Source organism: Lissotriton helveticus, chromosome 1_2 (genome assembly GCF_964261635.1).
Source record: "Lissotriton helveticus chromosome 1_2, aLisHel1.1, whole genome shotgun sequence".
NCBI classification, from domain to species: domain Eukaryota; kingdom Metazoa; phylum Chordata; class Amphibia; order Caudata; family Salamandridae; genus Lissotriton; species Lissotriton helveticus.
The window spans coordinates 236,779,589-236,806,314 of NC_136058.1; positions in this window are offsets into that span (position 1 = coordinate 236,779,589).

Below are 26,726 nucleotides of genomic sequence, written 5' to 3' on the forward strand. Positions count from 1 at the left end.
TCACAAAAGCATGGGATGAGAGCACACACATCATGGAGACTTGTATGTCCAAAGACATGAAGACACACATATGCAACCATCACAAACAACACCCAGCTGATGAACCCCACATCCACACAACACCAGCAAACATACATGAGGCATTGTCAACCGCCACTAGAGGTAGTTACTCACATTCAAGGGAAGTAGCGATCTATGAGCTGGCGCCTCTGGTCCACACCTTCCTCCTCACCACTATCCTCATCAGTCGACATGGGTGGGATGGGAGGCCGAGGAACTTCTTCGTCTTCAGGGTCCAACAGCAGTTCAATGTCATTGCGTACTGCCAGGTTGTGGAGCATGCAGCAGGCAATCACGATCCTGCATACTTTTCCTGGTGAGTAAGGCAGGGCCCCTCCGGTCTTATCGAGGCACCGAAACCTAGACTTTAGCAGTCCAAAGGTACGTTCGATGACTCTCCGTGTCCTTCCATGTGCATCATTGTACCGCATTTCACCCGCTGTTCTAGGATTACGTAGGGGACTGAGGAGCCAGGGCCGGTTTGGGTACGCCGAGTCGCCTATGTAGGGGGATGACAGACACAAACATCACAACAAGATATGGTGGGTACCCCATGCAACACAGAGATCACAAGAGTCCCCACTGCACATTCACCAACAAGCCACGCTTGACCGGGTCGCAGATTTGCCATGAGTCGTGGGACAATGCTGCTCCGCATGATGTGGGCGTCATGTGCGGAGCCAGGAAATCTTGCACACACATGGGAGATGATGTTGTTTGCCAGGCACACCACCTGCACGTTCAGCGAATGGAAGTGTTTGCGATTCCTGAACACTTGTTCCCGTGCCCGCGGTGGAATGATAGCGATGTGTGTGCTATCAATGGAACCCACAACGTGAGGTATGTGGCCCAGTGCATAGAAGTCAGCTTTGACTGCTGCCAACTCTTCCGGCCGTGGGAAATGTATGTAGTCATTCTTGTACAGCATCATAGCTGTTAAGACATCCCGAAGAACCGTGCTGAACATGGCCTGTGACATCCCCCCGGCATGTCCAACTGTGTACTGAAATGTGCCAGTAGCAAAGAAATGTAGTACCGCCATGACCTTTGCAGTGGGTGTAATCGACCCAGGATATGTCCTACGTGGCTGCAGATGAGGAGACAATTGAGCCACAAGCTCCAGCAACCGACGTCGATCCAGCCGGAATTTCCGAATCACCTCCTCGTCAACCATATCCTCCAGCACAGTGTATGGGCGATGCACATTTTGAGCCCTCCTGTGTGGGAGAGAGATGTAACTTAGGTCAACTTACAAACGACGCATACGTGTACAACTCCATCACATGTGAACCTTACTGACAAAACTTCAGTCTTCACCCTAATGTTTAGTAGCCACATCACAGACACACATGCAACTGCATGCACACAAACGATAATTATACACACGCCATGTCATCATGGGCACGGCGGTTGTGTTCATGGCCGGCCACGACGGTTGTGTACATGGCCGGGCACGGCGGATGTGTACATGGCCAGGCACGGCGGTTGTGTACATGGCCGGCCACGGCGGTTGTGTACATGGCCGGGCACGGCGGATGTGTACATGGCCGGGCACGGCGGTTGTGTACATGGCCGGCCACGGCGGTTGTGTACATGGCCGGGCACGGTGGTTGTGTACATGGCCGGGCACGGCCGTCCTAGGCCCGGCCGCTCCGGCCGGTGTATGGTGGATGATGCAAGGTGACTGTAAGGGGGGTCATGAACTGGCATGTCCATTGAGTACATCTACAGGGTGTATAGGCCTGCACCTCCCCCGCTGAGTACGTGCACCACCATGGAGGCGCCAGTGATAGAACATTGTTGCAACTGAAGCATCCGTGCCTGAAGCTTGCACGTGCGGTTGCCGATGTGTGCCCGTGATGGTCCCTGCACATGCAGCCAATGGGAAGAGGGACGCTGGCCGCATATGGCCAATCGCAAGTAGCGGAAGCAGTGCACCGCAACAACAGGGCCAGTCATTGGCCCATTTCACGAACACGCTTCCAGTGCTGACCAATTGCTGGCGACGTATGCCACTGACACGTGCTGAGGGCCCTATATATGTGTGTTGGCCAAAATGACACTTCCTACCCTGGGGACCAGTGCTGCCTGTTCACCTCGACCTGCTGCTGCTGCTGAGCTGACCACCGACTGCTGCCTGTGACCATCACCTCGACCTGCTGCTGCTGCTGAGCTGACCACCGACTGCTGCCTGTGACCATCACCTCGACCTGCTGCTGCTGCTGAGCTGACCACCGAATGCTGTCTGTGACCATCACCTCGACCTGCTGCTGCTGCTGAGCTGACCACCGAATGCTGCCTGTGACCATCACCTCGACCTGCTGCTGCTGCTGAGCTGACCACCGAATGCTGCCTGTGACCATCACCTCGACCTGCTGCTGCTGCTGCTGAGCTGACCACCGACTGCTGCCTGTGACCATCACCTCGACCTGCTGCTGCTGCTGAGCTGACCACCGAATGCTGCCTGTGACCATCACCTCGACCTGCTGCTGCTGCTGAGCTGACCACCGACTGCTGCTCTAGTGCCATACTGAAATGAAATGAAAAAAATGAAATGAAAACAATATTTAATAAAGCGCACTGCTGCCGAGCGGCTTCCTGGCGCTGGGGGACCTGGAACAGAACTCACAGAAGGGGACACAAGGGAACCTAAGAAGGGAAAGCCAAAGAAAAAAGAAAAGTTTTTAAGGCTTTACGGAAATGGCTGAGAATAGGAATGGAACGGAACGGAGATGAAGTGGGAGACTATTCCAGAACTGGGGAGCCAAGACGAGAGACGAGTGCCCCCGGATCTGGATTTGCGAAAGCGGGGAATGTGAAGAAGGGAAAGAGAGGAAGACCGGAGAGTGCGACTGGGAACATAGGGAGAAATGAGGGAAGTGATATAGACAGGGGCAGAGCGAGAGTGGGCACGAAAGGCAAAGCAAGCTAGTTTGAAAAGGGATCTAAAGCGGATGGGGAGCCAGTGAAGGGATTTCAAAGCCGGGGTAATGTGAGAGGATTTGGGGAGGGAGAGAATTAGTGGGGCAGCTTGGTTTTGGATGGCCTGTAAACGTCGGGATTCGTGGGAAGGGATGCCCACGTACAGGCCATTGCCATAGTCGAGGCGAGAGATAACTAAAGCCAAGACTATGGTTTTCAGCGCGTCGATGGTGAAAAAGCGAGAAATTTTCCGGATAAGACGGAGGGAAAGAAAACATGCAGACACAACAGAGCTGATCTGGCTGTGCATAGTTAAGTCAGAGCTGACTTTAATGCCAAGGGTGCGGACAGAGGAAGAGGGCGTGGGGGGGGCCAAAAGAAGGGGGCCAATGTGCAGGAGACCAAGGGTTGGAAGGGCCACCCGTGAGGACAAGTTCCGTCTTATCGGGATTGAGCTTAAGATGGTTAGCGCTCATCCACTCAGAGATAAAAATAAGGGTGGAACTGAACTTGGGGATAGAATCGGGAGAAGAAGACAGATCAAAGACAAGCTGAAGGTCATCTGCATAATTATATACAGAGACCCCCAGTTTGAGAAGAGAAGAAACAAGGGGACAGATGTACAGATTAAAGAGGAGAGGGGAAAGAGAAGAGCCCTGAGGAACACCACAGGTGACCGGACAGGAGGGGGCAGAGAAACCAGAGAGATGAACGGCCTGATGCCTATCCTGAAGAAAGGATGCTAGCCAGGAGAAGGCCGCGCCCCGAATGCCCGCTGCGCAGGCACGGTCGAGAAGAATGGAATGGTCGACCGTGTCAAACGTAGCGGACAAATCGAGAAGCACCAGGGCTTGGGGAAGGTTAACATCTGCCTTGCCCTTGAGTTCATCCAAGACCGCGAGAACCACCGCTTCTGTAGAATGGCCAGGGCGGAAGCCCGCCTGGTGGGAAGCTAAAAGGCCATTGTCCTCGATGTATGAGGAAAGGCAGGAGGTGACGTGGGTCTCTAGGATCTTGCCCAAGTAGGGAAGAAGGGAAATGGGACGAAAGTTAGCGGGGAGGGAAGGATCTAGACCAGGTTTTTTTAGGATAGGGAGAACAACAGCAGCTTTAAAGGAAGAGGGGACAGCACCGGAGGCCAATGAGGAGTTGAGAAGAGTGAGGGGAGGACCAGGACAGTTAGTGAAAAGGGTTTTGAGGATACGCACAGGAGCGCCGCCCAAAGGAGAACCAGATTTAACTTTAGACAGGTAGTTGCGGAACAAGTCAGGGGAGATAGGGGGGAAAGTGTCAAGGGAGGAGGAAGGGGGAGTGCCATGGCTGGTAAGGATAGGCTGAGGCACGTTAGGAATGTTAGCTTTAATTTTCGCAATCTTGTCGATAAAAAAGTTATTGAGTGAGAGACAGAGGGATTGGGAGGGAACCAAGCCGGGGGAAGAACGATCAGAAGTGGCAAGATTGCGAACCAAAGAGAAGATTTCACGGGGGTTATTTACGGAGAGCGATACTCTCTCCGTGAAATAAGAGGTTTTGGCATTAAGGACTGCTTTTTTGTAGTTGGTAAGAAGTTGTCTGTACTGAACGCGCAGAGGAGGGGAATACTGACGTCTCCAGAGGCGTTCCGCCCGCCTGAGATCAAGTTTTAGTGCTTTGAGCTCAGTGGAAAACCATTTGTGTGCATCGTATGGACGAACCGCTTTGATCTTTTTAAGCGGGGCCACACGGTCACACGAAGCAGCAAGCCATGTGCTCAAAGCTTTGGCCTGGGATTCAAGGGGAAGACAAGAGAGATCAGGAGCGGAAGAGACCAAAGAGAGTGAAAGGGAATCAAGATCGGTTTGGTTCCAATTGCGGGCTAGGAGGTTTTTAGGGAGAGAGGGTTTGTCAACCACACCTAAGTGAACAGAAAAGGAAATAATAGAGTGATCGGACCAGACACAAGGAGAGATGGAGGGAGGTGAAGCAAGGGGACACGACGACCAGATTTGGTCAAGTATATGGCCGTGCACGTGGGTCGGGGCTGTGACGTGAGAGGTAAGGTTCAGACAGTGAAGAGTGGCAGAGAAGTCTTTGGAAGAGAAGTCTTTCGTGATCTTGCCATGTCGAGAGGCAAAGAGATCCGGTCTCGACCCTTCACCGCCGCGGAGCTTGATGTCCTCGTGGACGGTGTACTCCGCAACTATGGCCGCCTCTACGGCGCACCAGGACGGGTGGTAAGTGCAGTGTGGGACATGTTGGTGTGCATGAGGGGACCAAATAATCAGGCCTATTTCTATCTTAGCTGTGTAGTGTGGGCTAGACATATGTTCCTGATTGTGCATGGCTGCTGACAGTTACGTCTTGCCCCTATGTGTGTGACAGGCCACCTGTCCACTGACTTAAACCCTTTTGTCTCCCATCATGGTAGGTCAAGCTGCACCTTCGCAAGGACCTGTGGAGGAGCATAGCACGGGAAGTACGGGCATTGGGGGTGTGCAACAGACGACATACACACTGCCACAAACGCTGGGACGACATTTCCAGGCTGAGCAAGAATGTAGCGGAAGTAACACTGGGCATGATTCCAAGGACGCCCCGTCTGGCCCGACGCTCCATGACCCCTCTCATGCACCGTATCATTGCAGTGACGCATCCTGAACTGGCCGAACGTCTGAGTGCCGATCAACAGCAAACTAGCGGTGAGCATACTGTCTGTGTAGGAAACCTGTGAGTGCTGTGCATGTATTGGTGCACAGACACAGTATTGAGTTCCGTGTTGCGTATGTATCTCTGTGATGCCCTTTTGGTCCCATTGGGTGGTTCTCATTTGACATCCAGGTCCGCCATGTTGACACGCCACTTGCTTAGTAGTTGAGTGTTGAAGCACATCCCCTAGTGGTCCATGGCCCCATGGCAGGAAATGTGAGGATGACTGGTAGAGGTGGGCCGTGTGCAGGATGAGGGCTACAAAATCTTTGTCAGCTATGTAATTTGGCAATCCTGTTCCTTCTGTACGTCAGTCTGCCCATGACTCACACATCTTTTATGTGCATTTCAGCTATGACAGAGGACACTCAGCCACAGACGGTGGAGAGTAGTCGAGGAAATGAGTCCGGCTCAGACTTCGCACACACGCAGACTGACACAGAGGAGGCCAGCGCCGGAGAGGGGGACAGGACCGTCCCTGAGGACTCGCATGTGGAGACACCATCGTCCTCCTCGTCGGACACTTTTGGTGAGCCTGCACTGTTGTCACAGACTGGGAGTGGGCACTCATCACCTTCTGTCGGAAGACAGCACACAGGGCCCACACTTCCGCCAACTGCACCATGTACTGTTCGTGGCCGGAGGAGTAGGGGGAGCAGAGTGGCGTTCGGTGCAGGCACCGCTGCCCCTGCCACGGTGAGCCAAAATGCACTGTGTGCTGAGGCCGTTGATCTGCTGCGACAGCTGTGTGTGGGGCAGACCAATATGACAAATGCTTTCCAGGACCATGATAGGAAGTTGGGGCAGGTGGTGGCATTCATGGAAGGGATGCATGGCAATCTTGCAGGTCTACACAGGATAGTGCAGTCATTGGCAAGCAGTGTGTCGTCTGCAATAGTACAGTCGCATGAACAGGGTGCTACTTCTGTTTCCCCATCTACACCACTGGATGTCTCAGGGGGTAGTGATTATTCTGAGCAGGACTCAAATACAGGTTATTGCACTAGAAGCAGCGTCAGACAGCACGTCAGGGCACGCAGGGCACAGACCCCATCCCCTAGATCAGCTAAATCTGTTCACGTAGACAACGTCAGATACACTGGAGTACACACACAGGATCCACAAGTGTTGTTGGGGGACATGCCTTCAGGAGCTACACAGGCATTCAACACAAAAGGTACTCCCAAGGCAAGGGATACTCGCATGTCCATGGACTGTACCTTGGACAAGGCCAGTCAGAAGACAAAGGCACCTCCTAGGAGCAGGGAGACTCCCAAGGGCAGGCCCACAGCAGAGGAAAGGGACACTCCCAAGGACAGTGAAAAGACAAAGGCACCTCCTAGGAGCAGGGAGACTCCCAAGGGCAGGCCCACAGCAGAGGAAAGGGACACTCCCAAGGACAGTGAAAAGACAAAGGCACCTCCTAGGAGCAGGGAGACTCCCAAGGGCAGGCCCACAGCAGAGGAAAGGGACACTCCCAAGGACAGTGACAAGACAAAGGCACCTCCTAGGAGCAGGGAGACTCCCAAGGGCAGGCCCACAGCAGAGGAAAGGGACACTCCCAAGGACAGTGAAAAGACAAAGGCACCTCCTAGGAGCAGGGAGATTCCCAAGGGCAGGCCCACAGCAGAGGAAAGGGACACTCCCAAGGACAGTGAAAAGACAAAGGCACCTCCTAGGAGCAGGGAGACTCCCAAGGGCAGGCCCACAGCAGAGGAAAGGGACACTCCCAAGGACAGTGACAAGACAAAGGCACCTCCTAGGAGCAGGGAGACTCCCAAGGGCAGGCCCACAGCAGAGCAAGGTCCATCTCCCAAGGGCAGGGACACACACAGAGAGCAGGTGTCTACTGGAGACAGGTGCACCACAGACGACAAGTCTGCTGGCAGGAACAGGGCGGCGACCAGGGCACAGGCTACATCCAGAGACAACACTCCACCTAAGGATAAGGCACATCCTACGGACAAGGCATCTAGCATGGACAATGGCGCAATCAAGGACAGGCATACTTCACCCCTGGCTGCACTGAGGCTGATGTTTTCTACTGAACGCCAAACAGATGTCTCCGCGGCGGAGTCCCCCCATACCTCCACTCCCATCCAGGCCAGTCAGAAGCAGAGGAGGGTGTCCCCTGTTGTTGCATCCCCCATTACACATGATTCCAAGTCCAGGCGGCAGGCACAGAGCAAACGACAAGCAGGCTCCAGCACGTCCCCAGAAACCAGATCCCCGGCTGCAGATGCTCCACCTATGGTGGGTGATGATTCTTTAGAGTCCCCACCACTTGGCAGTCCTGTCCTGTCCAGGGTGCACTCACACATCCCTAAGAAATGCAGACACACACCATTGACACCTGCCAACCCCGATTTGGCTCAAGGTCAGCTATCCCCAGCTCCCAGGCCCACCCTGCCTCCTGGCCCATACAGCCCTGTGGCTCATCATTTCAGTTGTCCCAGTGGTGCTGGTGCAGTTGAATCTCATGTATCAGATGGTGGCACTGTGTCTGTTGTTGGCTGTCATGCATCATGTAGTGGCACAGTGTCAGTTGTGCCCTCTCCTGTTGCAGGTCCTGGCAGTGTATCTGGGTCTATGGCTCACGTGTCAGTTAGAAGATCTGTGGCTGTGTTGCACACTCCTGTTTCTGGTGCTGGCAGTCTGTCTGGGTCAGTGGGTCACGTGTCAGTGACTACATCTGTGGCTGTGTTGCACACTCCTGTTTCTGGTGCTGCCAGTGTGTCTGGGTCCGTGGCCCATGTGTGTGTCACTCGGGCTGTGGCTGTGTCTCACACTCCTGTTTCTGGTGCTGCCAGTGTGTCTGGGTCCGTGGCCCATGTGTGTGTCACTCGGGCTGTGGCTGTGTCTCACACTCCTGTTGCTGGTGCTGCCAGTGTGTCTGGGTCCGTGGCCCATGTGTGTGTCACTCTGGCTGTGGCTGTGTCTCACACTCCTGTTGCTGGTGCTGCCAGTGTGTCCGAGGCAGGTAGTTCACGCAGTCCCCCTGATTCTGTGATGTGAGGTGCTGAACACTTCACTCAAATGTTATTTCACATGGTGTGTCCATTGAGAACTGCGTGGCACTCTTGTGGTTCCTGTGACGGGTTGGTAGGGACACGTACTTGTGCTGCCTCTGATGTACCTGCTCTGTACTGCACAATGCCCTGTTGATGCTCTGATACTGCATTCTGCCCTCTCGTTAACTGCCTATGATGTACCTGCTCTGTACTGCACAATGCCCTGTTGATGCTCTGATACTGCATTTTGCCCTCTCACGTGCTGCCTATGATGTACCTGCTCTGTACTGCACAATGCCCTGTTGATGCTCTGATACTGCATTCTGCCCTCTCGTTAACTGCCTATGATGTACCTGGTCTGTACTGCACAATGCCCTGTTGATGCTCTGATACTGCATTCTGCCCTCTCGTTTACTGCCTATGATGTACCTGCTCTGTACTGCACAATGCCCTGTTGATGCTCTGATACTGCATTCTGCACTCTCATGTGCTACCTTTGATCAACCTGTTCTGTGCAATGGACTGTTGATGCACTTAGCCCCTCTCACGTGCTGCCTCTGATGGACCTGTTCTGTGCAATGGACTGTTGATGCACTTAGCCCCTCTCACGTGCTGCCTCTGATGGACCTGTTCTGTGCAATGGACTGTTGATGCACTTAGCCCCTCTCACGTGCTGCCTCTGATGTACCTGCTCTGTACTGCACAATGCCCTGTTGATGCTCTGATACTGCATTCTGCACTCTCATGTGCTGCCTTTGATCAACCTGTTCTGTGCAATGGACTGTTGATGCACTTAGCCCCTCTCACGTGCTGCCTTTGATCAACCTGTTCTGTGCAATGGACTGTTGATGCACTTAGCCCCTCTCACGTGCTGCCTCTGATGGACATGTTCTGTGCAATGGACTGTTGATGCACTTAGCCCCTCTCACGTGCTGCCTCTGATGGACATGTTCTGTGCAATGGACTGTTGATGCACTTAGCCCCTCTCACGTGCTGCCTCTGATGGACATGTTCTGTGCAATGGACTGTTGATGCACTTAGCCCCTCTCACGTGCTGCCTCTGATGGACCTGCTCTGTACTGCACATTGCCCTGTTGATGCTCTGATACTGCATTCTGCCCTCTCGTTACCTGCCTATGATGGACCTGCTCTGTACTGCACATTGCCCTGTTGATGCTCTGATACTGCATTCTGCCCTCTCGTTAACTGCCTATGATGTACCTGCTCTGTACTGCACAATGCCCTGTTGATGCTCTGATACTGCATTCTGCCCTCTCGTTTGCTGCCTATGATGTACCTGCTCTGTACTGCACAATGCCCTGTTGATGCTCTGATACTGCATTCTGCCCTCTCGTTTACTGCCTCTGATGTACCTGCTCTGTACTGCACAATGCCCTGTTGATGCTCTGATACTGCATTCTGCCCTCTCGTTTACTGCCTATGATGTACCTGCTCTGTACTGCACAATGCCCTGTTGATGCTCTGATACTGCATTCTGCCCTCTCGTTTACTGCCTCTGATGTACCTGCTCTGTACTCCACAATGCCCTGTTGATGCTCTGATACTGCATTCTGTCCTCTCGTTAACTGCCAATGATGTAGCTGCTCTGGTGCCCACTTTGCCCATGCTCACGCATACACTGTGATTATACCCCTATTTTGTACAATAAAGGTAGTCTATCAAGTCTCGTGGTCTGTCGTTGTCATTCCTGCTTGCGTACTACAAATGTGTATTCGTATTTGCTTCTCATCAGTGGTTTCGGTAACATGACACTCCCCCTCCCTACGTCACGTCCCTTGCTGGTATTCCCCTCCAGACAGCCAATGGTTTGTGCCTTACCTGCGTCGTCGTCCATAGTGGGCCATGACTAGGACGTGGTGGATCGCGAAGAGCATCGGGAAAGCGTGTAGCGCTGGGTCCATGGTGGTGGTCAGCTTGCAGTGGGTATCTCTGCTATGTCACCTATGTTCGCTGTGGGGATTCCGCCGTGTTCAGACAGGTTGTTTTTCCGCTGCGGTTTTATGTGTATTTTCCGCCATCTTGATTTGGGGGACGGTCTTAGACGTCAGTACGTACGGCGGGGCCTCCGGATGTGTTCCGTCCGCCACGTGGTCGTGTGTAGTTCGGCGGCGGTGCGTGCTTTTCCGTCGCGGACGGAAATTTGACACGTTTTCCTATCCTGATATGGCGGACGGAGTATCCGCGGCAGGCGGACACGGAAAAGGCTTTTTCCGCCTACTCCAGGGCCGCGGTGGCTCTTCCGTCCGCCATCCTAATGAGCCCCTTAATATGGACAGAAGATCTACTATTGATTATACTAGATATAGAGTCTCTCTATACGAGCATTGATCACAAAATGGGCCTACGAGCAGTTAAAATTTTTTTTAGATGAGAGACCCTGTGAATTCTACCAACATAACAAGGTTATTTTAGATCTTATTTCTTGGTGCCTCAATAATAACTTTTCTTTTAGGTAAGGACATATTCAGGCAGCTAAGAGGAGTAGCAATGGGAGCATGTTTCTCCCCCAGCTATGCGTGTCTCCACGTAAGCTGGTGGGAAGAACAAGTACTGAGGAAGGTTCATCAAGAAATGTATGATCAGCATGTACTGTATTCGCTCAGATATATAGACAATGTTTTTATTCTGTGGAAGGGAGATGAAATGGAGGCAAAACAATTCAATGAAGCAATTAACATCAACTGTATGAATCTCAATTTCATTTCACACATAAACATATCCAGCATCAAATTTCTAGATGTTAAAGCCTATATTAGGGATGGCAAATTTGAAAGAACCTTATTTAGAAAGCCAACATCAGGCAATGCTACGCTACATGCAAGTAGTGCCAATCCCAAACATCTCATAGCGAATATACCCTATGGGGAAGTTTTAAGGCTCAAACGTATCTGTGGTCTGGAATCTGATTTTATTAGCTGCATGCAAGACACAATGAATAGACTCAGGGAAAGAGGGTACAATGAAAACATTTTAAAGGAAGCTATGACCAAAGCCAGTGTAAGACCAAGAATGAGTCTCTTCAACAAAAGAGATAGTGAAGCACATGACTCAGCTGGTGACACTGAGACTCCACCTCGAGAGAGTGATGGCCCCCGATTAATTACCGCCTACAGTAATGAGGAAAGGAAAATAAGATCAATAATAAAAAAGAACTAGCCAATAGTCCTCACCGAGGACCAGACTACCTGAAAATCCTTTAGCTACTTTCAGGAGAGCGAAGTCCATGGGCTTCAGCCTAGACAAAAGTTTCCCTGAGTTAAGACAGACAGGAACATGGCTGAAGCCTGCACAAGGCTTCAGAAAGTGTTCGTCTTGCAGGGCGTGCACGTTTGGAATCAATAAGACTCACTATGTGACTCCCTTCAGTGAGAAAGAAATAGCTATTAGAGGTAAATGTAAATGTAAATGTAGTTGAGCTTATATAGCGCACAGCTACCCGCAGTGGGTTTCCCGGCGCTTGCTTAGGGAACCCTTCCTGGTATTCCCCTGTGAGATAGCAGGGTATCCACAAGGTGAAAGTCAGGCATCCCGCCGCGAGGGGCCGTTGTGGAGATTAAGCAAGCTATTGCCCAGAGTCGCAGAGTGTGAACCCGTGAGTTGAGGAGGCACCGGGGCGAGAATTATCGAGTCCGTGGAATTTTTAGCCAAAGACCCGCCGAGGCGGGGAATTGAACCCTGTTCCAGGACCGATCTCAGCTTCCGGGTCTGCTGCCTCTAACCCCTGAGCCACACTTCTCCAGCTTCAACTGCAGACCCAACTACGCGGTGTACATTCTGACATGCACCTGTGGTTTTAACTACTTTGGTAGTACAAAGCTACAGGTGCATGTCAGAATTTTGCAACACCTGCGAGCTATCTTACATAGTGATCCTGCATACCCAGTTGTGAGACATTTTAAACGGACACACAGCAACAATGTGAACTGTCTCACATATTTTGTAATTGACGCCATTTCAAAACCTCGGAAAAAGGGAATGTCAATTAAGACCAGAATGATCCTAGAATTTGATAGCAAGTCGCCTAACCGTTTGAACAACACTGAAGATAGGCACAATTTTCTGTATTTTACCATCATATAATAATGTAGCTTTTTTGCATCATGGTTCAACATAGCTGAAAAAGTTTCATACAATTTAGGATTTAAGTGGATGTATTGTGCAGTAATCTCTTAATCATGAAGTAATGATTTTAAGTGTTTTGTCTGCTGCCAAAGCTGTATGTATAGTGACACATTTTAGTATAAGGATTTTAGCAAAAGTATTTGTATGGTTTTAATAGTATTAACTGATATCAAGTTTTTACTGTTATTTATACATCTAGAATTGTGCACACACAACACAAGGCACTTTAATTATTTGCCTTTTAAGAATTTTCACTTTTGCACTACTTAGCACATTAGGTTTGGCTGCTAGACACCCATGCACATTATTTTTTTTAAAGTAATCAGGATTACTTGATATGCAACATGACATGGAATCAGAACGGAAGAACTTCTTTCAGCACAAGAGAGTAGCATCTAATACAAATGACAACAAGGATTGATCCTATGTAGAGTAATAACGAAAATGCATTATACACATTTCTATTTGAATGACAAGCTGTATAATTCAGGAAAAATATGAATTTTAATAGAACATGTATTTAAATAAATCATAATGCAGTCTCCTTTCTAATAGATATTCTCGATTGATAGGGATTGTGAATTTCCTTCAGCTTGCCATTGATGGTGATATTTTAAATGTATTTATACAGTCATCCTGTGTTACGCATTTTTATTATTGTGATTTTGTATTTCTGATCATGCTTTTAACTTCTAAAACACTGCGAAAATATAACAAGTTATAACTATAGCAATTATATGGATGCCAATGGGAAATATGCTAGTGATCTATGGAAAAGTCTGTCTTCCCTGGTAACTGTCATGTGACACGGAACCCGCGGAAGGGGGTGTGTACGCAGCAATGCTTAAACAGTAATGGTGGACTGTGCTCCGCATGTGAACAAGGGCTTCTGTGGCCCTAAATACATCGTCGTCTGTGAGGAGAAAGGTCTAATAAAACATCTTGCCTGAGATTGCTGGGTCCATCACTCTTTCATCGCCGTAAAGGAGGTTGCAGAAGTTTGTGAGTCGTTGGACATGTGTATATATATTACCTACTGGCGGTCGCCAGTAGGTATATATAGTTAGGATTTTTTCTCTATGGGATTTTTGAAAATTCTATGTCTAATAACTTTGGCGTTTGTGGACGGAATTGGCTGAAATTTTCAGGAAAATGGAACATTATGTTTCTGAGCAGCCCCTGAAAATTTGGGGGGGGTTCGTCAAGGGGGGGCCGAGAAAAAAGGGGGGTCCCAAAACGCGTTTTTCCCATGTTAATTTCCATAGGGCGGTTGGACTCACTTTTAGCTCGAACGGCTGAATGGATTTGCACGAAACTTGGCAAAATTGTAGGGACTGGTAGCCCGATGTGCCTTTGCTAGGTCTCAATATATGTGCTCCAGTGGATTTTGAGAAATTAACGTTCAAAAAAAGATATATATCTGTGACAACGCTCCGGGCAGCGCTCCGCTTCGCGTACTTTTCGCGTTACGGAGCTTTAAGAAGCGAAGCTGATTGGTTCTCCGGCGTCTGTAAACATTCCAAACAGTCCGTAGCGGCCGCCATCTTGTCTCTCGGTAGGATCGAGAGACAAGAGGAGGCCAAAGCGAAGGGGCAAATGACCATAATGGGGCATAGTAGATCCTCCCTGACCCCCTAGGTTTGATGTGGAGGTTTTAAAAGGGCCCCGCGGGGCAAACATTTTTTTTTTTTTAAAAATCGAACGGGTGAATGGATTTGCATGAAACTTGGCAAAATTGTAGGGACCGGTAGCCCGATGTGCCTTTGCTGGGTCTCAATATATGTGCTGCAGTGGATTTTGAGAAATTAACGTTAAAAAAAAGATATATATCTGTGACAGCGTCCCGGGTAGCGCTCCGTTTCGCGTACTTTTCGCGTTACGGAGCTTTGCGAAGCGAAGCTGATTGGCTCTCCGGTGTCTGTAAACATTCCAAACAGTACGGAGCGGCCGCCATCTTGTCTCTCGGTAGGATCGAGAGACAAGAGGAGGCCAAAGCGAAGGGGCAAATGACCATAAGGGGGCATAGTAGATCCTCCCTGACCCCATAGGTTTGATGTGGAGGCTTTAAAAGGGCTCCGCGGGGCAAAAAAAACCCCCCAAAAAAACGTTTTTTTTGGTGGGGTGCGCCCGGTTAGCGTAACGGGAAGCGGACTGGGGAGCGTACTACAAGGAAACAAGAATGATTGACTTTTAACTTATTGTATGTTTATAGATTTTTTTTACTTTTTTTTCTGCTGAGTGACGTCTCGGCCTATCTCCACGGGATGCAGTCCCTACCATCTCGGCGTTTAAGCCCAGGGGGATCGGTAGTGTGGGAGAGATAACGTCTGTTAACGTTCGATTCGAAGGAAATCAGGAAGTGTTGAAAAACATTGTCTGCGCCATCTTGCCTTTTTTCAAATGCCACACTTTTGTTGTGCACGGCAGCCATTTTAGATGCCTTGACCAGACCCACTCTCTGCACGCTGTCGATCCTTAGCATGGCTCCCCACCCTCGCAAGCATCTCCCCCAGGCACTGGTCACCCCCGCTCTCTGTCTTATGCATGGGCAATAAACCTCCCCCCATCTGCGCTGCTCTTCCCTGAGAATCACACTCTGTGCCCGCCCGACACCTCCCTTTCGCCCTATTCACTACCGCACCCTCTGACACTCCTCTTCCTCTGTGTCCGATTGTCCAGGCCGGTCCCAGGCTATCAGGTAGCCCTGCAGATGTACTTTATGGCCCCAGCTGTAAAGAATCACCCCTCTTCAAAGGAGTTACAGTAGATCAAGGCCCCCACCCGATGAGATCCGTCACACCACACGCGTTCCTACTATCTGAAAACCATCCTGTATTGTGATTGGGGAGGGGAAAAAAGAAGGAACAATGGTCAGTAGCGGTCGGTTGTGCGAATAGTCCCAAGGCAGCACAACGTCCTGAGTTCTGGACGGCACCCAGGTGATGTTGCCTGGGTGCCGCACTGGTTTTGGGTATCCTACAATGCTGCTCCGAATAACGGCGTGGGGCGTCCCGGGGGGTGGCTCGTCAGTAGCGGTCTGTTGTGCGAATAGTCCCAAGGCAGCAGAACGCGCTGAGATGTGGATGGCACCCAGGTGATGTCAAGTAAGTTGCCGCACTGGTTTTGGTATCCCACAATGCTGCTCCGAATAACGGCGTGGGGCGCCCCGGGGGGGGGGGTGAGGCGGCGTGAACGGGCCTCCCCAGGTGGAGGCTCGTCTGCTGTAGTGGGGCGCCCCTTTACCGTTTCAGTTGCCATTCCGCCCGCTTTTGGTACACTGTGTCAAAATCCGCCATTCAGCTGAGTTGCGCCCACTCTTGCGGTGCAGCGATAGGCGGCTGCCACAGGACTCTCAAAATGGCGGCAGGCTCTTTCCTTTTTGGGCCTGGTCCACTGAAATGGCCCTGGGACACCTTGGAAATCGGACGCTTGTCTGCTAGGTCTTGGACCCCATTCTCGAAAGCGTCCCCTCAGCCTTGAGGATTCTACAAAAGTCTTGAGATGTCATCAGTGATGTCATCAGTGATGTCATTTGAGATGTCATCAGTGATGTCATCAGTGATGTCACTGACCATGTCATGAATGATGTAATATGTGACATGATCAGCAGTGGATTGCGGGTGCGCGATATATAGTTAGTACAACTAACTATATATGGAATTTCAATGGTTTTGTGTGAGTAAAATAAGGTTTTTTAAATGCTAATTCCTAACTATATATGGTCTATAACCTATGGTTTTTTCAGTGAATTTTCAAGGTTTTGTAAATGCTAATTCCTAACTATATATGGTCTATAACCTATGGTTTTTTCAGTTAATTTTTCTATGGTTTTTTAAAAGCTAATATCTGTAAAATGTATTCTTCTTTAAATCCAAAAATATATGTTATATGTTTATTAATAATTATTTTTTTTTAATATTTTTTTTTCTTCGCTCCCGGTTCGCGAACCGGGAAGCTTCCCGTTAGCTCAATTTGATGCCGCGACCCGGTCCGCGAACTGGTAAACGTTCCGTTTGCGCAACTGCCGCGTTAGAAATCAACATCGTGACGCATCGCGGAAGCGCGACGTATCGCGTTGTCGCGTAATGCGTCTTATGACGCGCCGCGTTAGCGCACCCGGAAGTGCTCCGGTACGCGAACTGAGACGCGAAGTGCAGCTCCCCGGAAGCGATCAGGGGTGCGTCGCGAAAGCGCGATGTATCGCGTTGCCGCGTAATGCGTCTTATGACGCGCCGCGTTAGCGCACCCGGAAGTGCTCCGGAGCGCGAACCGAGGCGCGAAGCGCAGCGACCCGGAAGCGATCCGGGGGGCGTTCCGCAGCGCATAACATAAGCGTAACAGGTCATGTGACTTGTTAATAAAACTTTTCATTGGTTCATTTCACTTTTGGTTTCATAATGATGTAAGGCTAGGTCAGGTGACCTAAAAATAACACTTTTCATTGGTTTAGAACTATTGTTTTTCCCAAATGATGAAAACCCCTCCTTCTTTCCCTCACTCTGACTTTCATCTTTGTGAGAGGAAGACCTTTTTTGATAGTTCAGCAATGGCTTCATTGGTAGCTTCAGCTGGTGGACCCCCACCACCACCACCACCTCCTCATGGGAAGAGAGGACCACCTCCCCAGTTCATCAGCAACACAGAGGAGGAAGAGGATGAGCAAGAGGAAGAGGAGACAGAAGGACCACAGTTTTTAGAAGAGCAGCCACGGGTTTCTCATCGGAAAACCAGTTTTATTTGGCAGTTTTTTTCGATCCCTGAAGGGCAGAAGAAAGTAAATGCCAGATATGTCACCTGCCTCATATGTAAGGAGAAGTTATCTAGAGGCACCTTAAAAAAATACAGCTTTGGTAACTACACCATGCATCGTCATATGAGCAGGTGGCATCCTTTAAACTACAGCCGGGCAGAGATGCGTGACCAGCAGGACAACCCAACAACTCCTGTGGCCAGGTCATCATCACAGATATCTTTGACACCAGCAGAGGCACGGGAAACCGTGCCAAACATTCAGGACAACTTTGCCCATATGAAGTTTACCTGCTTGTATTGTGGTGCATTATTGTCTTGTGGTAATATGAGTATTACCTTAATCAACCGAGCTTATGAAAATCACAATTGCCCTAAACGCCCCAGACAGTAATTTTTTTTTTTGCTCCTGTTGAGCCGTTTCCAATGCCTGTTTTTTGTTGTTTCCCCTCCATCAAAAACAACAAAAAAACATAAAACTGTTCAAAAAATACAAAAAAAACAAAAAATGTTCAGAAAAATTAAAAAAAAATATAAAACAACAAAAACATAAAAAAAACAGTTCTTTTCAGAACTACCTCCCCTTTCAAAAAAAATTGCTAGAATGTTTAGCACTCTGGCAAGCTCTATTTCTTTTGGTTTGCTTCCCCGTTCGCTTCCCGGTTCGCGAACCGGGAGCGAACCAAAAAAAAATAAAAAATAAAAAAAGAAGAGTTAGTATAAGGGAAGTAAACAGAGAGTAATGTTAAAAGAAAGACAGCTATAGGGATTAAACCAGAGATACTGTTTAATAGATCTATTTACCGAAGAAAAGATGGAAGAGGGTATAATTGTGAAAAACAAAATAAAAAAGGAAGTGAAAGAAAAAAAAGAGAGTAGAACAATAACAAAGAAGAGTTTCTTGGAGAATGTGAGTGAATGTTCAAAATAAGATTAAAACATGTGGAATAATAGAGAGAAAAAACAGAAAACAGAAAAGAAAAAATAACAGAAAAAAATTAATTGAAACAGCAAAGAAATGTAAATAACATAGAGCCATATCATCAACATAGCCAATAAAAGTTTTGCAGCTTTTATCGGCAGAAATGTGCCGCTAAAACCACTTTTGCAGCAGTTTTCTGCCAATAAAAACAGCAATAATTTTATTGGCTCTGTTCATAATATGCTCCTTAGTGTGCTTCAACTACACAGAGAAAGCATTATGTACAAGTAGTGAAAGAGTGATCAGTCAAAGACACTAAGAGTAATAGAGACGGAGTGAGTGAACAAGAGTGAGGAACTATGAGAAGAGAGGGACTGAGAAAAAGAGTGGAAGGAGTTGAGTAAGTAGGTAATAGAGAAAGGAATGAGGAAAGTAGCAAAGGCAGGAAACTGAGGGTTAAAGAAATGAAGCTGTGGAACTAATAGTAGGTGAATGTGATAGAAATGTAACGAAAAGAGTACAAAACATTTACCTTATAATTGTCGTTAACTTACTCACTTTTTATTTTTATACTTTCAATCTGTGAAAGAGAGAACAAACATTTGAAAAATATTAAAACATGTATTTAAAAATTAGAAAAGACAAGGGAAAAGATTGAAGGACAAACAGTTTTTCAACAACTTTGACACTTACAGAAGCTTCTGCTTCTCCAGGCCCCCTACACAGTCCTAAAGATATACATTTTAAACTAACAGTATCTTGATGCAGATGAAGTGAGGCCTATCTTAAAACATGGTGCATCTTTTGCACTGCTGTTGTCTCACAAAAGTGTCGCAAGACACTAACATTTTAAATGATTGTTTCAGGATGCCAATAGGATGTGTCCTATCCAGAGGTTTGTTAGAGGTGAGGCCTACTCAGGGTTCCAAATGAAATTTCGAGTTGTTGAAGAGAACAGAGGACATAATACATGTGAAGGCCTACCAATGAAGTAAGTCATGTCCACTTCACTCTTGAACAAAGGCCAGACCTCTTCTGTGTCCGTGGACAGACCTAAAGTTCATCTGCACAATGTCATTCGTAAACTTAGGAAACACTGGTGATGTAATTGAAAAATGTGGAGTTTCTTTTCCTTATTTCACAATCACATCACCTGTGTTGCCTTTGGTTAGGTATCTCATAGTGCAGATGGAGTCTAGCATATCAAAGAGTACATAGACGTTGAGCAGTATATACAACAATTTTGACATTTACAGAAGACTTAGCTTCTTATCTTGTTGGAGATGAAGTCAGGCCTGTCTTGCAACATGGTGCATCTTTTGCATCACTGGTGCATCGGTTTCATGTGGCACGGGTTTTTTACAGCATGACACATCTGCCTAGATGCATCAATTTGTAATTTTGTCGCCTCATAGCAAATCTTTTGCACCGCCGCTGCATCACAAAAGTGACGCACAGTGGTGCAAAAGAGGCATACACCTATCATAAATCTGTCCCTAACATTTGAAATGATTGATTCAGGATGACGATAAGGTGTGGCCTCTCCAGAGGTTTGTTTAAGGTGAGGCCTACTCAGGATTGCATATCAAATTTATGCTTGTTGAAGAATACAGAGGAGATAATACATGTGAAGGCCTACCAATGAAGTAAGTCATATCCACTTCACTCTTGAACAAGGGCCAGACCTCTTCTGTGTCCGTGGACAGACCTAAACATCATCTGCACAATGTCATTCGTAAACTTAGGAAACACAGGTGATGTAATTGAAAAATGTGGAGTTTCTTTTCCTCATTTCACAATCACATCACCTGTGTTGCCTTTGCTTAGGTATCTCATAGTGCAGATGTAGTCCAGCATATGAAACAGTACCCAGAAGTGCAGCACTGTATGCAACAACTTTGACACTTACAGAAGCCTCACCTTCTCCATGCCTCCTACACAGTTCTACATGTACATCATAAATGCAAACAGTACAGAATTAATTATACATGTTAAATGGTTTATTTTTGCTGTTCTCAGAATGTATCAAATTTCACTAAAAACAGTGACTTGAAGGTATTCATCATATAACAGCGGGGAAAAAAAAACACAATCAAAATGATTGTGTTTAAAAAACCCATACAACATAACAAATCAGAATTCAGAACTCCTTAAAGTTAACTTACTTTCCATGACGTCGAAGGATGTCCTATGAACAGCTTACACTCTGTTGTGCTGTTATTACTTTCAGCCCGCCACTTTCTGAAAGAAAACCTCCATCGTTTTGAAAAATATGTTACATACAATAAATGACTTCTCGCTCTCTACCACACGTTTCCACAAGGCCAAATCATGTCAGAGCCATTTATAACTCTTGGAATTCTTGTAAGCCAATCCCGTCATGTTGTATTTCCGCAACTTTCAGAATTAAAATGTTGAAGATCATTTTCACAATCCTGGACTACTAATATCTTACCCTTCTTGCTCACTCATATTCTACATTTCCTATCACACTGATACTGCTTACTATGAAGCAGACTTACACTACCTCTATGACTACTACAATTATTAAATTCTCTACATCACTTTTAATCACAAAGCAATATAAAACAGTAGACAGCATTGCAGACTTACATTCCCTCTACTCCATGTTTTGATTGGCTGCTTGAATTAGCTTATAAAAAGAAATAGTTTTTCTGAACTCATTCAAAGTGCACTTATTTTTCCATGACGTCCAGTGTTATGGTAAGAAGTTATGTCTCTGTACTACACTTATCCTCAAGGCCAAATCGTGTAGGAGCCATTAGAACTTCTTGAAATTCCTCAGAGCACATCCCGAGATTCTTTCCCTAAAATTTTGGTTTTAAAAACACCAGGTAAGAATTTTTAAGGTCATACGGCAATTTTTTTTTGAAAATTAAAACAGAATCGTTGCAGAATGACCAGCCATTTCTAGACTTTAAATAAGCTGTGTAATGTCCTGATGTTATTGAAGGACCGTCATGATATATAATTGCTACAGTTACAAAAGTCCTTCCTGATATTGACAACTGTGAAGCCACAACATTTTTAATTAAAGTTGTCAATTTTGTTCCATCAGGCCTACATTGTTGGAACATTAAAATGACATACTGGCCATATGTTCGTATAAATAATGTTGACATCATTTCAGATTTACATTGGCTACATTCCATGTTGTGATCAGCTGCTTTTACTAGCTTATTAAAGGAGACTGATTTACTGTCTGGCAAAGTTAAATATATAAATCTTTCTGAGTCTACACTAGTAGTACTTGATACCCTACAGTTCTCGCAGTCATGCTGCCATTGATAAGAAAGCCCAAACAGGTGATCTACATCTACACCTTCAGCATGCAATACATCAAGCATATACATTAAAAACTCCTGACAATCTTGCTGAATATTTTGAGAGAATTGTGTTTGGCCTGAACATCTGTCTAACAGATTTCGAATTTCAGACACACTTTCTATTTTTGTTCTATCAGTGCTACATTTCTCTAACACAGAATTTAACAAACTGCATAATCTTTGATCAGAATTGACCACAATCTCTTCTTTTACATTTTCTAGAGAAAACAAAACATTAACCACTACATTAGCATAGCAGTTGACACCAGAAGTGTTTTCAAATTGAAAACCAACAACATCTTCAACAGAATCCTTTTTGTTTCTGCTTATAATTTCAGGTTCATCGACTTTTCGTCTTTTTGCTACAACCTCCCCAGTATTGGTCACATTTCTTAGTTTCCGGCCTACCACACGTTTCTCAAACAAAGGATATTGAGGCAAATGTGGCGCATACTCTCTTCTCAACCTATTGTATTCCTTAACACAATCTAGATCCGCACAAATGTTTGTGACATCACACTCAATCAAGTACAATCCCGATAAAGTTCTAACTCTTGACAATGCCACATATGCCATACCCTCCTTGAACACAGAACTGCCAATATTCACCAATGCACTGTCTACACTTAAACCTTGCGATTTATGGATTGTCACCGCATATGCCAAGCAAACAGGAAACTGCTTACGGCGAACATATAAGTCTTTTACAAGCAAAAATCTAGCAGAACAACGACCAATTAGCTGTACTTCCTCAATGCCATCAAATTTAATTTTTAAAAATTCAATTCCATCTCTATTTCTCTATTTCACAAAATCAACAACATTACCCATTGATCCATTTACCAGACCTCTTTCAACATGTAAATTCCTTCTTAAAATTATACGGCAGTTCAAGCACACATTCAGACTCTTTTCAAAACCTGCAGTTTTAGATATAGTCTTCTCTAATGAATCCAATTTTGATTTCAAATTCTCAGACAAAATAATTGTTGATCCCATATGCTCTACTCTGTCAATAGCTTCCAGTTTCACAATCTCTTGCTTTTCTAAATTCAACATTTTGTTGTTGAAGATGGCACATTCTGCAAGAGTTGGCATCAAACATATTCCAGATTTCTTCTCAGTAATTTTCTGAAAAATATTCTCAGTCACAACATCTTGTTCTGGATATAAATTTGACAGTAATCGTGCATGTAAAGCTTCTTTCCCATGCTCGGTCACTTTTCCTATTCTAACATCTTGTAGAATATTCTTGTAAACTTCATCCTTCGCCTGACGCATATTTTCATGCAGTTCAGCATAATTGAAGTTTAACCATATATTGACGTTGCCAATGCTCCCTAGGCACTTCCTGGTATCTTCATGCGTGAGCATTTTGAACACAGGTTGCCCTTTCACTGGTGTCAGCTGCAGAAGATCTCCGAAAACAATGATGTGTTTGCCACCAAATAACACATCATACTCTGTTTTGAGAACTTCTTGCATTCTCAAATGCACAAAGGCAAGCATGACATTGGAAACCATGCTTACTTCGTCAATGATAAGAAGTTTCATTTTCCTCAAGATTCTTGAAACTTCACAACAAGCATCTCCAGATAGCTTGTGATATTGTAATTTGTTGTCATGCTCCACTGGCAGCATCAGTAAACGATGTAAAGTAATCCCTTTAATGTTATGTGCTGCCAGTCCAGTTGGAGCGGTGACAACACAAGACAGCGATGACTCAGTCCTTTCCTGCAAATAACATGAAATTGCTTTACTAAGGAAACTTTTTCCAGTTCCCGTTTCTCCACTCACGTAGAGTCGGACAGGCTTCAACGACGTACATGAGCACTCTTTCTTCTCATGACTTAATCCATGATCAATTTGCATGGTAACTTCGTCATATATTTTCCTCTGCTCAACGTTGAGTTGTCTTTCCAACTCTTCTAAGTTAACCGCATCCTCCTGAGCATGTGCCATGGCTCTTTCCACTTCATTCATAGCAGTGGCAGCTTCATTTTCGATAACAGGTCCTCCTAGTGGATCCTGACTCAATGAAGCAGAACTCTGACTGTCCTGAGAACTGTCTCTGGCAATCTCGGCTGCAATCGTTGCTTCCTGCTCGATTTCCACATTCAATATTTCTACATATTTGGGAAAAGCAGGACATTCTATGGTCTCCTTGGCGGCAGTGAAAGAGTCTTCGTAACAGAGGAAATCTCCAAGCAGTTCCTCTTCTGCACGCCAAGGCTTGAAAAGTTGCAAAAGTGCTAAATAGAAAAACTCCTTTTTTTCAGGAGATTCGCCACTCAATTTTCGATGGTTTACCAAGTGGCATTTTCTTTGCTTGACCAGACATCCCTCACTTCCAATTACAGCATACACTCCTTTCTCAGTATCTTCTTTGATGTTCCTCTTGAATATGTAATTTTGAAGAACCTCATACAGACAAACACTCTCGAGGTGACTGCTTCGATTTGGATAATATGTATCCAACATGTTGCTCTTCAAAATGTCGGTACTGTTTGGCTCCTTTGCCGCCAAATACTCAATTTCCCGCACAGGTTTCAGAACTCGATTATGCGTTGCAGCAAGACCAAGACTCGCCCAAACGATACTCCTGGATTTGGCATAGAGACTTGCTGAAGACAACCGGTCAGAACATTCGTAAGCTCCGATTTCTCGATGCGACAACATCTTCAGACTGAAACTGTACAACTTCTTGCTGAGGCTCTTTTCATGGGAAATGTCCTCCCACATATCCTTCAATTCTGTCTTCTCTTTTTTGGTGATGTAAGATGTCACATACCGAGCCACAGCCATACAGTTATCAGCCACAAACTGTATATCCATGTTAGCATTCCACATGGACAAAATCACCGGGTTGTAGTCGTTGATGTACTTGGACTCTTCGTTCCTCTTCAAATTGTATGTGTTTTTAGGTGATTTCTTCATCACATTATGTCGCAGCGAAGACATCAAACTGTTTACTCTTCCTTTAGAAATCACCGGTCGTGGAAAGCCGAAACGACATTTGGTGTAGAACTTGTCCTTGTTTCGGAATTTACGACGACAGAACTTTCCACAACGATGGCTTTGGAAACGTAGAACTTTTTCTCTTAGGCTTTTCTTCTCCTTTGCGTTTGGAACAGCACACGTAGAATACTGTTGTATGAAACTCATCACTGAGTCTTCTGGATCTGTTCTAAATTTAGGTGCATCCTTGATCCACAACAGCATATGTATGTGAGGAGCACCTCTTGCTTGGTACTCCTTTCTCCAGAAGAAATCCAACACCTCTCCAAGAGGTGGATTCTTCTTATTCATGATGAAAGACATCATAGCTTCAAATCTATGATTGAAGTACAGGCATACATTGACTGGATCCAAAGAGCACAGTTCTCCGGGTGTCTTGAATTCGATGTTTTCGATGTTTCCATTTGCCTCTCGTAGAAATTCAAGTAAGTCTTCCCAGCCATACTCGGCACAGCTCAGAGTGAGGAACCATGTGGGAGTTCCTAAGTTCCTCAGCATACATTTTAAATCACCATGACGACGGTACCAGTACTCATTAGTACCACGCTGACACGCCATGAGATTAATCAGGTGAGAATCTAAAATACTGTCTTGGACATTGACTTTATCCATAAAGTCACTTGCCGAGATGTTTTGCATGTGTATACCACTTTTCAAGATGTGGTTCACTGCATATGACAGTCCAGACAGATCGCTTTCAAACAGGAGATGAAACAAATAGGGAATACATTGTCGAAACCTAGCATCTCCTGCATACAATCGCAAAGTCCGGTATTCAGAAGCAGGAATTTGATGAGGTCGCTCATCATATCTTCCTCCCTGACCTGTTGGAAAAAGCTGTGGGAAACACCGAGCTTCCAAACTTTCCTCCCAAACACTAATGGGACTCCCTTTGGCTTGTTTCATTTGAAACAACTCAATAGCATTCCCCATGACTTCCTTGGAATGCAAAGGATGAACACTATAATGTTCATATATTTCTTCACTAGTAGAGGGTTCTACTTTCTCAATTTGACCAGCACACAAATCGCTATCCTCTTCCTCACTTACTTCCTCTTCTGCAACATAAACATTCTTATAGTACTTATTATTTTTTTTCAAATACAATGTTGCCTTTTTGACTTTCCTAACATCCACTAAATCTTGCCATATTTTCTTATTCTTTGTCGGAACCCCATTAACTAAGATAACCAGAGGTTCCTCTTCCACTTTTTCTACTCCAATTGTGTTAATGTTTTTCTTCAAATCTAGAGGCAAATAAACAACTCTTCCCTTTAATCCTCTCTGTAAATCTGATGGAGGCAATTTCCCTGTCTTTGGCTCCATTCTTACAATAGGCTGAAAGGGATGGATACTTTGAATCAAAATAGATTCATAAGTATTTAAATCCTTCAATTCAGAAGGAATCTCAACCAATTCCAGATTATTATGAACTGCTCTAGCAGGCATCTGGTTTTGATTTAATTTGCTACAACAATAAGTACACACACGTTGATCCGATCCCAAATCAAATCAATTTTCTACCATCAAGTATGTTGTGAAATCCTTCCATTCACTATTATTTTCCCTTTCACTTTTTGCATATAAATCCACTAACTTAGTCTGATTCTTATAATAAGTGCGTCGACAACACACACAATTGAAATTAGGCCTCTCACTTGATTTCACCTGAAACGTCGCAATTTCCCTCTGAAAATTATCTGTACTGGAAACCTGTACTCTATCTTCCACATTACCCTCTTCTTCTTGGTCAATTTCAACATTCTCCTCTTTACTTCCAAAGTAACCAAACTCAATTTCTGCACAAATATTCTTCACATCTACTTCTGAACTATGCAAAAGAGCAGCGCATAATTGTTTAAGCATAAT